The following is a 12964-nucleotide window of genomic DNA, read 5'->3' on the forward strand; positions in this document are numbered from 1 at the left end:
AACATACTTGAAGAATGGTGTTAGTGGATACTCCTTCACAAGTTGTCTCCTGGCTTCAGTTGAATGAGAACCTCCAATGACATAATTGGTGTAATTGTCTGTTGAACTATATTTGAAATCCACAACTGTTGGACATTGGTCAGGGTCGACCATAACCAAAAGCACAATAGTTGTATGTGGATTAATTTTCATTTTACTCTTCAAGTTCTTGACGTGCACCGAATTCGGTTCTGTTATTTCAAGCGGTCTTCTCCATGTTACGGGGTCTATAGGTGGGTGATGAATAGATGTGATGGGAAGATGGAAGAGTTGACCGTTCCGCACAAGCTTCGTCTTAACAATATTCTCTCAAATTTTATTCTATTCAAAAGTACACCAGAGGAGATCTGACCACCTGGAGGGACAACCTCCAGTTCCTCTTCCTCCTCCTGTGAATATTCGAGAAGTTTGACTTCTTCCTCCTCAGGTTTTTGTCTTTTCTGGTATTTTTTCTGCTCCTGTTTAGATTTTCGAGACTGCTTTGGTGGCTTCTTGTCTTGTTTTGTTATCATTTCACCGGTAATATAAGGTCGAAGAGCAACAATTAAATTACTCTTCGTTCGTAGATCTTTTTGAAGAATTTTTGGGTGCCTAAATTCTATAATGAGGTTCTCCGCCTCCACAAGTACACGCCATGTGCCACCTGAGCTCTCAAAGTCGATATGGATATTCGGTGAATCATTATCCTCATACTCGATATTGCAAACTTTTCCATAGGTAAAAGATTTACCTGGCTCTTTCCTTTTCCTTCAGTCTTCGCAAATATGAGGAGTAGAGTTCCATCTTCTTTGACATATACCAAGATCCACTCCAAACTTAAATAATTCTTTATTTTCTGCTCATTCCTCTTTTCTTCTGGAAGCATTATTTTCTTTCCCTTGGTGTTTCCGACGGAAGATTTCAACATTTCGTCACCTCACTCAAATAATGCTTTCCTCGACTTGTCTTTCAAATTACTCTCCATTTTGACATGCTTTTGCGGAGACTGAATCTTTAATTTGGAGGGAACTTTTTGTGTCTAAACAAATGTGTTGATAATAAATTACAAATAAATTCCATATGTTTTTTGTCTTTCTTCTATGAACAATTTGCTTCAAGGCAGATGTTAAAATGAGAAAGAGTTTTGTCCATTTTTAGTAACGTCTTTTTGTTTCTCGAGTGCTGCTTTTCAGATGTCTTTCCATTCAAGTAGAGCTTCTTTGTTTTCTGTTGACCCTTATGCCTTGTCTAGTAGCTCATATTTCTCAATCGAGGAGTACAATGTTCCAAGTCCAGTAAAGGGTTTGCTTGAATGATCAAATGTTGATAATGATTCTAGCTCTAACTCACTTTTCTCAATCGATCCTTATAGGAATGTGCCAAATACTGGTTTGCAATGTGCTAGTAGTGAGTTGAATGAATTAGGCATATTGTCATTCATTCAAGGGACCTCATAATGGTAGAATCTATAACTTCCTATTAATGATGTAGTCACTCACATTTGTTGGGTATTTTAAAAATAAAATAAAACATTAGATCATTATATTACAAGCATTAGCGATATCACCAATGACAACATGGCCATTTCATCACATTGACGAAATCGTACAATTGGTGTGGCATACATTAGATGGAAGTGGATGAGGATTTTATGATATGATGAATTAGGAGGGGTACTATATTCATTAGTGTAGGAAAGCAAGAATAGTATGTGAAAATCTATAATACATCAAACAAATCTTTAGTAGGGTCTCTGGCCAATGTAATTGCCTGGGGGGTTGTAATTGCAAATGACATATGTTGCACCACGGTTGGAGGCACAAGCACGAGCAACGCATCCAACCCGACGTGTCTTGGCCCACACCACTTGGGTGTAGTGGCCACATTCTTTCCCCCAAGCACAAGTGTTTGTCCTATAATTGTAGTATTGCTTCTCAGATATCCATGATGCTAGAGCTTGGCCAGGTGTTGCTAAGGCTCTAGTGCTAGTCCAATACCAATAGAGGTTCTCACCATAGGGCCCATTGGAATGGCGCAGGTTACCAGAGCAACCAGCTCCAACCCTATCTTGGTTTGCGGCATATTTGGCGGCGAACGTTGCCAATGTGTTGTCCCATATTAGCAATGGAACACCTAATCTTCGCCTCTCTACATTATGTGCGCTTAGGAACTTGTCTCTTTGTGTTTGAGCTATGCTATTGATGGAACAATTCATCAACACTAATGGCAGAATGAGAAGTGCATACTTAATTAAGTTATGTTGCAACATTTGGTTTGTCATCATATTAAGTGGTTGTTCAGTATTCAACTAAAACTATAAGTGGATGCTACCAAGTGTATCTGATTACCTTCTGTGTGTAATGTGTATGTGTATGTGCGTTTGTTTGCCTTTGTGGATAGTATGGATCTATATATAATGTCATGAAAGTACATCAATAGATTTTAAAGTCAAAGGTGGTCGATGCGACAATCAGACAAAATTGCATCCAATGCATTAAATTGCATGTCCAATAGATTATAATGCACATTCAGAAAGCCTTGCATATGCAATTATAGCATTAAGGGGGCCATGTTTTGCAATTATGGAGTAGCATTAATCCTAAAATCATGTGGCCACACGCTTTCTAACAAACACGATGTCGCGTAATCATCATAATTGAAAATAGTATTTCTAAGTGTAAACACTTCATTATATTTTTAATTGAAGATTGAAAAAACATGGATAGAGAAAGTATACATGGATAGGGAGGGATCTTAACATCAAATAAACATAATTTATTTCAACACACAATTTCACTTATAGTATATGTACTTCATTTATGATAATCCTCGTATGGTATTTATATCATATTTTTTATGCAATTTTTTTAATACACATTCTTTAGAATTTCCAATACATACTTCATTGGTGTTTTCAACGGCTCTTAAGAAAGAGGCTTTGGTTTGAGTGTAGGCAAACTTTTTTTTAATACTTTATTCAACATAAAAAGACCTTCCAATAAATATTAATGGTTCTAATGCAAGAAATAGTGAAGACAACCTTATTGTATGTTTGCAATGGGATCCTGGAAATTCGGTTCACCCTTGAGCATTTGTCCTTATCTTCGGGCTTTGGCACTTGATTTTGGCCTTCGTGTGTCTACCCTCAATCACACACACAAGTTAGTGGTTGTCACAATACCTTTGCCAAATATTAATAGCTCTTCTCTATGTAGCTCTTCTATTTCTAGTGACTTGGGCATGCAAAGACATTAAACCATGACTCCATTTCAAGCCTATTGTAATTAAAATATTTCACTAAACTATACCATAATCATTGAATGGATCATGCATTTTATCCCAAGGAAACATTTACTAATATAAGGTTTAGGGGTACGACAATTATAACTAAGCGCATGATTCCGGCCATCGCACATTTTTACTAAACCAAGGGATACTCTATATTTAATGCAAGACATGCTATGAAGTCTATACATGGGTCACAAACCCACCTTGATTTATTGAATGATCTTAGACATGGCATGAAGCTTATATGTGGGTTGTGAACCTACCTTGATTCCAACCATCACACTTTGTAAAGCAAGGGCTACTCTATTTCTAGTGAAAAGACGTGCTACGAAGTCTATACATGGGTCACAAACCTACTTTGATTTATCGAATGATCTTAGACGTGGCATGAAGTTTATACATGGGATGTGACCCTACCTTGACTTCTCTAGTGATCTTATGGACTTTTAAAACAATGTCATGTAAAAAATTGCATAATTGCGGCATTTTGATTTTGAAACAAGATACTATAAGCTAAAACGGGATGTGCCTTATACATTTTCAATGGTAAGTACACAAAAATTTAAAAAATAAGTATAGATATACATATGGGTGTGTACACCATAGAGTATTCATATTCCACATGATCTTCGCTCCAATGGAGGAAAAAAGTGTGTATAGAGTAGGATGATTGTATGAAATATTGTACTTATATTAGATAAATGGTGAATCTACACATTTTATTATAATTTTATAAACATTTGGGGTACATCCTCTAAAATTTATTAGAATATTTCATACAGAAAAAACAATTTTCCTTAGTATGTATTTTTTTTTCAAGAGTACGAAAACTCTATTGAAAACCACATTGAAAGCATTATTCCTAGCAACACCATCTCCACATAAGACTCTTAGTTCATGATGTCTTTATTGAATCTTCCTATATAAAACATGTAGTGTTTAATTTATACACACCTGCTTAGTATTTCACCTCTTAGACTTGAAAACAATTGTGAGTCGTGACCCACGTATGATTGCAACACATCTCGTTTTATTTTTCCATTATATGAAATAATGATGAGAAATTATTAAAACCCCACGAAGGGTGGTATGATTGGAGGAGTTAAAAGATTTTCCTACGAGTCATTTTCTAGAATTTCAGTACTTTAACTTGAGGTCCTTTTGTAGGAGTTTAATTGACGATAATTGGTTTGTACTCAAGCTTCAATCCGCGTTTGTCACCACATAATAACAACAATTAAATAAATCCCCAAAATAATAGTATGAAATAAATAACTAGATTCCATATTGGTGTTGAAACTTAATCATGAGTACAACTTTTCGTCACGCGCCACCATTATATCGCCAATGATCATTGCCAAAAAAGTCCTTGAGTTTTGTATCAATAATATATGTATAAAAGAGAGGATTTATCATGCTTCCTATCAAAATGTTCCCAAAATGTAGCATTTCATATGGAGACTTTTTACAAAATACATACTTTGGGCTCTCTCATCGACACTTAAGAAAACCACAATGTCAAGACTAAATGTCCCTTGAAATCAATATAATCATCAACATTGATAAATTTGAGCACAATCGCATTGTTTTGTCTTTCTTCTAAAATGCTACAAGTCCTAAAAGCTATAGCTCCCATTGCATATTAAATACAAAGACCAAGGATACAACAACTTTGAGATGGTTAAAAAACAAAGTTTGCATTGATATCAATGTTTGCTTTACGGTAATATATTTTGAAAGGATTCAAAAACCTACTTACCTAAACCCTCAAACGTAAAAACATTGTCTTATAGATCATAGATGAGAGGTCATATATTTTGTATCTATTTTGGAAAAAAATAAAATATTTTGTATCTTATTCAACTTGAAAGATGCAATATGTTGATTCCATGCTAAAGCATGTTTTTTCTCCACACTAAAGTTGTTAGTTCAAGATTTGCATGATGTGTTTCATGTTCTATTTATTTTCGAAACTCTTCCTAAATTGAGCTTGATGTTGGAACTTGGCATTCACATGTCTTCTTCAAAATAAGGATCAATACCGTTATGTTCACAAGATAAGGTTATCAAATTAGTGAGTATTGCATGGAGCTAAACCTACTTTGGCAACATATACCTTTGCCAAGGTTGCCAACTTCTTGTACTTCCCTCACCTGATCCTTGCCTCTTTGTCTAACGTCCTCCCTCTATAATTTTGTTATGTTGGTATATATAAATGGAGTAGACTTCCCACAATTAAGCTATACCTAAAGAAATACCTACTCTAATAACACTTACTTTCGAATATCCTAGAGAAATGAAGTGCACTATCGAAAAAATCAAATTGTTTGAAATTTCAAGAAAAATAGAAAACAAAGCTAATGTTTTAGGACATGTGGAGTTCATGAATAGAAGTTTATTGGTAACATTGAAGAACTAGAAAACCGTATCTGAAAAATGTTCAACACACTAATGACTGTAATAATATCCGTACTCTATTTTCTAGTGACAAACTAAAAAACGAAAGTAATAAATACAGGCCACCAATACAAATCATACAAACATAGTTTATTTGCAATAGTTTGCATTGAACAAGTACTCTTCTAATATCTTAGGTTGACAGGAAGAACATAAAAGAGGCGGATGGGGTTTGGGTAGTCTGTGGACTGACAAGGGTGAGATGGTGGATGCGAAAATTGAAGCATTTTCTGATTTTGGATAAGGATAAGTGATGATGGCGTTGAGGGTTGTAACATAATTTAATGAGAGACAAGTAGAGTAATGTCATTTTTTTTTAGGTACACGATTTTGGTGGTAAATCAGTGAGAGTGAGGTGGTTGATGTGGATTATTGAAGCACAATTCATGTTTTTGATACGGATGAGTGATGGTGGTGTGGGGGCTGAAGCATAGTCTCTTTAGAAAACTAAGTTGTTTGTATGTACAAGATTGTGGCGGTAATCGGCGAGAAGTTTGATGTGGACTTGAGGAAGCAAAATGCATGTTTTTGATAAGGATGAGTGCTGGTGGTGTGGGGGTTGAAGCATAATCTATTCAGAAGACTAGACTCATTTAGTTGTTTGTATGTACAGGTTTTGCCAGTAATATGTGAGAAGTTTATGTGGACAATGTATATGCGGGATTTTGGTGGTATTCAGCAAGATGGATGACGTGGACTTAATCGCATAGAATTTATGTTTTAGATAAGGATGAGTGATGATGGTGGGGAGGTCGAAGCACATTCTCATGAGGAGATGAGGAATTTAGACACATTTTATTGTTTGTGTGCAGGAATTTGGTGTATTCGGCGAGATGGTTGATGAGGACTTAACAAAGCAATTTTTATGTTTTTTGATAAGGATGAGTATGATGGTGTGGGGGCCGCAAAATAAACTCATGAGGAGAGGAGGAAACCTGACTTAATTTGTTGTTGTATGTATAGGAATTTGGTGGTAATCCGGCAAGATGGTTTATGGGGAAGGAGGATGCATAGTTGTTGACTTTACAACTACGAATGTGGAAAGTAGTTCTCTTGAAAAACCAAAGAACGTTGTCGTGAAGATTTTCGGCAACGGTGTGAAAATTGTGTGCAACGAACGAAATTGAGAAGGTGCAATGTGCACGTGTGAAAGGGGTGAAGGCCACACGCATATGCTAGCATGTTGTCAATAGGATTGAAATGAGAATCATAAAAGAAAAGCTAGATGTAAAGTTAAAGATGTGCACATGTGTTGTGCGCTCAATTGTAAATATAAAAATAAGACTAAAGCCTAGTAGCATTTAAGTGCATACATAGGGGTGAAAGCAAGGCTTGAACCTTACACCTCCAAAATAGAAGACAAATTAACTTACCATTAAAGCTAATACTAAGTGCTTTAGAATTTGTATATTTTCTTTTCATATTCAGTATTTTGTAGGAAGCAAACATATAGAAACCATGGGCACAAAACCATGGTTTTAGCCCATGGGTTTAGCTGATGGGTTTTGCATGGAGAGACCTATAAAAGCCTATAGTTGGGCTTGTGTAGGGGAGGCAAGTGATGCAAGTAAAAAAAGAAACTTTTAATCAAAGATCTGAGTTGTCCTAATGGTGATGTATCTTGTTTCGTAAAACTGAAGTCAAGGGTTCAATCTCAATCTCTCTCTCTCTCTCTCTCTCTCTTTTCATCTATCTATCTTCAATACTTTCTTGCTTACGCTGCTTGAAACATCGAATCCTTCCGGTCCAGGACCTCGGTGGTCCCGCTTCATTTTGTGAACAAGCGAGGATTTCCTTAGACATCTTACTTGGTGAACTCGACGTGAAGAAGCGGTAGGAAGGATCAAGACGAGGATCGACCAATACTTGGAGATGGCATCCTCAAGCAATTAAGTGGGAGAGTTCGAAAGAATGATGATAATCTTCGAACAAATGATGAGATCTCGGGACAACGATGCGAGCTTGGAGAAGGTCATCAACCGTGTCGTGGAGGTTGAGGGTCAATTTGATGGAAGGAACTTTACGAAGTTCCTGGATGTATACAAAAGGGAGATGAATCAAAGGGACGTGTCTGAAGCACGTCAAATCTCGAGTTTCAAGCGAGTTGCGGCCAACTATGTCCAAAGGCGGGTCATTGAGCTTTAAGAAAGGAAGACAACGTGGTCAGAGTTTGAAAGAGAAATATTAGTGGAGTTTGTGATGGACGATTTGTTGAGGATAGAAAAGAAAAATAAGAAGATGAGCGCCTCGAGGGTATACGACGAGTTCGACTACATGTTTAGTCGTCTCCCTACGACAGACCAACTACTGCTTGAGGAGGACAAGACTTTGTACTTCCTGAAAGCTGTGGATATGAAGGATAGATGAGAATTGGGGGCTCTCCTTGAAGATGATACCCAAGTGAATGGTGTCGTGAAGATCCGTCACTACACGCGGATCGTGAGGCAGAACCACCAGGGTCTTGGACCAGAAAGATTCAAAGTTTGCACTAACTTTAGCGAGAAAGTATTTAAGATAGGTTGAGAGAGATTGATATGGCGAAAGAGAGATATTGAGATAAAGATTGAACATTTAACTTTTAGATTTAAGAGAGAAGATACATCAACAATAGGATTACAAGTTTCTTATTTTTCCCAAATTTTTCATTAGTTTCATTTGCTTGATTCCTCCACTCTTTTATAGATGCCCCCATCTATATGGTGCATGTGAGGGTGCACGTAATGCATGCTTGCCATGTTATCATCTAACCTCTCATGTATAAGAATTTGCATGTAAAAGTATAATGATAAAAATATAGCTTTTAAGGAAATGACTTATCTTAGTGGTAAGTATATTGCTTCCTATCTTGGAGGTGCAAGGTTCAAGCCTAGCTCACATCCCTTTTAAAACACAAAGTAATAGATTTTGGCCTTGCTTATATACTCTGGGATCCTTATTTGTCCTGTCTATGTGGGATATCTCGTAGTTTTGTTTTTTTTCTCTTCTTCTTCGCAAACTTTATACCCACATAACTTGCCACTTAGTTGTCCGTTTCTTATGTGGTAAAGTGTATTCGAAAGCTCTTGAAAACCTCAATCTTTTTGTACTAAGATATTAAAATAGTATAAAATAGTATCTTCACTATTATTGTTTTATGTTGCGTGTGAAGAACCACACTCGATTTTGTACATTCCATTCAATTTTCACACCGTTGGCGAAAATCTTTACGACAACAGGGTTGTGGAAGACTGGGTTGCGGTGAAGAGAGCGTGCAACAAGATCGATAGGTGTCATCAATGGCTTGATGATATTGACTTGGTAAGGTCAAACATAGAAAACACAAGACCATCTAAAGAAGTCGAGCTGCCTAAACAAAGCAACCTACATGAAAAGAAGATTGATGATGACTTAAGGACAAAGAAGGCCACTTCGAGGGAGGATGAATGTTTTGGAACACATGTCATGTTCAAAACATCGGATGATGAAGGAGCAAGCCTAATCGAAGCTTGTGTCGATAGAGATAAAGAGTGCGAGGCTAACATAATTCAGGATCTAGCCGCTAAAGACGACGTCAAGGAGGTGACTATGAACAAGACAACAAGCGTCGACAACGACCATGGCCAGATTTTCTCCACACTTGTTCCAAAGACTTGGGTAGTTGCATCCAAGAACCAACATGAGACCCAAGAGACGGAAGGTGTTGACGAGGAACCGAAGGTCGAAACGAATACATGCGATGAAGAGAGAAGCATAATCGAAGCTTGCTCGATCAAGAGGGTCAATGGGTACGAGGCCCATGAGATTGAAGAGATTGCCACGAAAAATGACATCGAGTCAAAGGTGGCTATGGAAGAATTAATGGTAGATGGCCGCATCGAGGATTCCTTTGACACAAGTTCCGGAGACTTGGGCAGTTATAGAGAGCCAACGTGAGACCCAAGAGATGGAAGGTGGTAGTAAGGGGAAGGACCAAGATGGTGTGCACAACATTGAGGCAAAGATAGATATGGATGAGTCGATGGTGAATGATGGCAATGACAAGAGTTTCCCCACGCTGGTTCCAAAGACTTGGCTAGTTGCATCCGAGAACCAACATAAGACCCAAGAGACGAAAGGTGGCAACAAGGGGGAGTTCAAATCTGATGTGCAAGATGACATCAAGAAAAAGGTGTCGAAGGCAATTGACCAAAAACAAATGGATTCCTTCGCACATGTTCTAGAGACTTGGGCAGTTGTGGTTCAAAGCCAACATAAGACCCAATAGACAAAAGATGATGGTGGGGAAGCGCAGGTCCAAGCTGCTGCAAATAACGATGTTGGGGAGTTGTTAAGAGTCTATTACTAATCAATTGGCCAAAGTAAAGTAAAAGAAGGAAAATAGATTGGATAGAAGAACCCGTTCCACCCGACCAATAACATCCCATACCGCCGGATATTAGGATGACTAATACCTTGGAAGAGATAAACATGATCGTCGAGACGAAAGCCTAGCCCACACCATTGGTGTCTAAGACAACAGCCTTCCGACGTAATGTCCTTATGAGGGTAGCTAAGCCTCATATTTATACCTTTTCCTAGGCCCCTTGAATAGATGTGCCTTTCTAATTGGTTGCCCAAATCATGATAGTGCATGCACCTATCATTCCTTCTATCCAATCATTAGTCCCCTTTTTAACATTAGCGAACATACCCTTCACTAATGTAAATATTAGTGACCTACCCTCACCAACGTTATGTGTACATAACATACTCCCATACTTCAAAAGATTGCACCCTTGCAATATAAAGTGAGGAAATTGTGTGTTAAGAGTATGCTCGCTTTCCCATGTGGCATCATCAATAGGTTTATCCATCCATTTGATCTTGAATAGCCGAATCTCTTTAGAACATAAACGTTTAGTACGAGAATCAAGAATTCGCTCAAGAACATGAGGTTTGTAAGAAAAATCCTCTAATGTTACAAGATCTTGGATTGTGATGGTGTTATCACCAGAGCCTAAAAATGGTTTTAGACGACTGACGTGAAAAACAAGATGAATACCAACGTTACGGGGTAAGGCAAGATGATAAGCAAATGACCCAACCCACTTAAGGATTTCAAATGGGCCACAATATCATGGGGCTAACTTAGCGCACTTGCCCGTAGACAATGACGTAGAGTCGGTAGGGACACGCAAAAAAACTTTTTGACCAATAGTAAATGCACGAGGACTTCTATCCTGATCAGCATAAAATCGAGCACGACCTTGAGCCGTCTTGTCTCTTTGGCAATATGCAACATTTGGTTCATGTCTTGCAAAAAATTGCGTGTATTATCTAATATATCACGATGAATCGTGACATCAACTGGGGCACGTGGCTGAAAACCATACATCAACATAAAAGGACTATATATCTAGTGCATGTATGTTTAGAGTTATTATAGGAAAATTCTAAGATAGGAAGGTATTGCTCCCACTTAGAAGGGGTTTTTGCTACATAAGCTTGAAGCATGTCCTCAATAATTTGATTAACTCGTTCAGTTTGTCCATCAGACTGAGGATGATCTGCCGAACTCATGCTCAACGTAGTTTCTAATTTCTTAAAGACATGAGTCCAAAAGTCAATAGTAAACTTGGAATCTCGATCACTAACAATATCCATCGGTAATCCATAAAAGAGAAATAACTCATCAACAAATTGATAAGCCAATTGCTGAGCGGTTACTATGGTTTTGGTAGGCATAAATCTAGCCAATTTTGTTAGTCTGTGAACGACAACCCAAATGGCATCATGACCCCTCGTACACCGAGGTAAACTAACAATAAAATCCATCAAGATACTTTCCCATTTATTGTTGGGAATATCTAAGGGATGTAAAAGACCCGCAGCTTTAAGTCGTTCTGACTTATTAATCTGACATTGTGAGCATCAAGTTACTTATTTATGCACGTCAGAGCGCATCTTAGGCCAGAAAAAAGTACTCGAGATGAGAACGAGTGTGCGTTGTATTCCAGGATGACCAGCAGATGGTGCATCATGACATTCATGAAGAATTTTCTGTTTTACGTTTGGTAAATCTGGAACACAGACCTTTCCACTACGGTAGAGCAAACTGTTTGTAATGTGAAAGGTCGCCTTCAAGGGTAGGGTACTAGTATTGACATCTAAACCAGATTCGGCTTTCGTCCAGTATTTCGAAAAATAACTGTCATCAAGGTATTTCCCTCAAAGATGATCTAAAAGATCTGATTTTATTTCCGTGAAGCTAAGCATGTTAACTTCTTTAATGCGACTAAGAGCATTCGCAATAGTGTTCATAGAACCCTTGCGATACCGTATGGAAAAATCAAAATCTTGCATAAGATCAGCCCAACGGCCTTTACGACCAACAAGATTTGGCTGGTCACAAAAATACTTCAATGATTGATGGTCTGTTGTAACCACAAATTTATTTCCATAGAGATAGTGCCTCGATGTTTTAAGTGCATGTATTACTACAAACAAGTCTTTCTTTTGAACTGAATACCGAGATTGAGCAGCATCAAGCTTCTTACTTTCAAAAGCAATAGGGTGATTGCCTTGATAAAGAACGACACCAATAGCATAAACATTAGCATCGGTTTCAATTGAGAAAGGGTCCAGTAATAGAAGAGTGGGAGCCTAACAAACATGCTCTTTAAGTGTCTCAGATGAGTTGTCAAGTTGTTCATTCCATGCAATTGGTTTGACAGACTTACGTTGTCGTAGTGTAGTTTGCACACTACGTGAAAAATGTAAAAGTAATATATCCGATTTAAGTACATATATATAAATAAAGGAAAATATTTAAATGTTCATTACATGTATAGGGTAAGATTCAAACCCTATACCTCCATGTAAATAAACTAGAACTTTACCATTTTATTAACTTATCATAAGTGTTATAAATATATAGTGAATACGTATAAGACTTTTATTTATGCCTACCTTTATTAAAAGGTAAATCATGCATTTCTAGAGTGCGTGAATACTTTATTTACAAGAAAAATATAAACCAATAAAAAAAAAACTCGTGCACATCTAGCGTGCATGAGCACTATATTTAAGAAATAAAAGCATAGTCGAAAAGGCAACTCATGCACATTTAGTGTGCATGAACACTTTAGAAAAGGTAGGAGGCTATGATTAGTCTCTCCCATCCTTATATAAGGAGGAGAGAAAGATGTATATGGGGGTTCATTATTTTTGTAAGGATTGACCA

Source organism: Azolla caroliniana, unplaced genomic scaffold (assembly GCF_043228905.1).
Source record: "Azolla caroliniana isolate FFs.n. ecotype wild unplaced genomic scaffold, voAzoCaro1.0.p SCAF_3, whole genome shotgun sequence".
Classification (NCBI taxonomy): domain Eukaryota; kingdom Viridiplantae; phylum Streptophyta; class Polypodiopsida; order Salviniales; family Salviniaceae; genus Azolla; species Azolla caroliniana.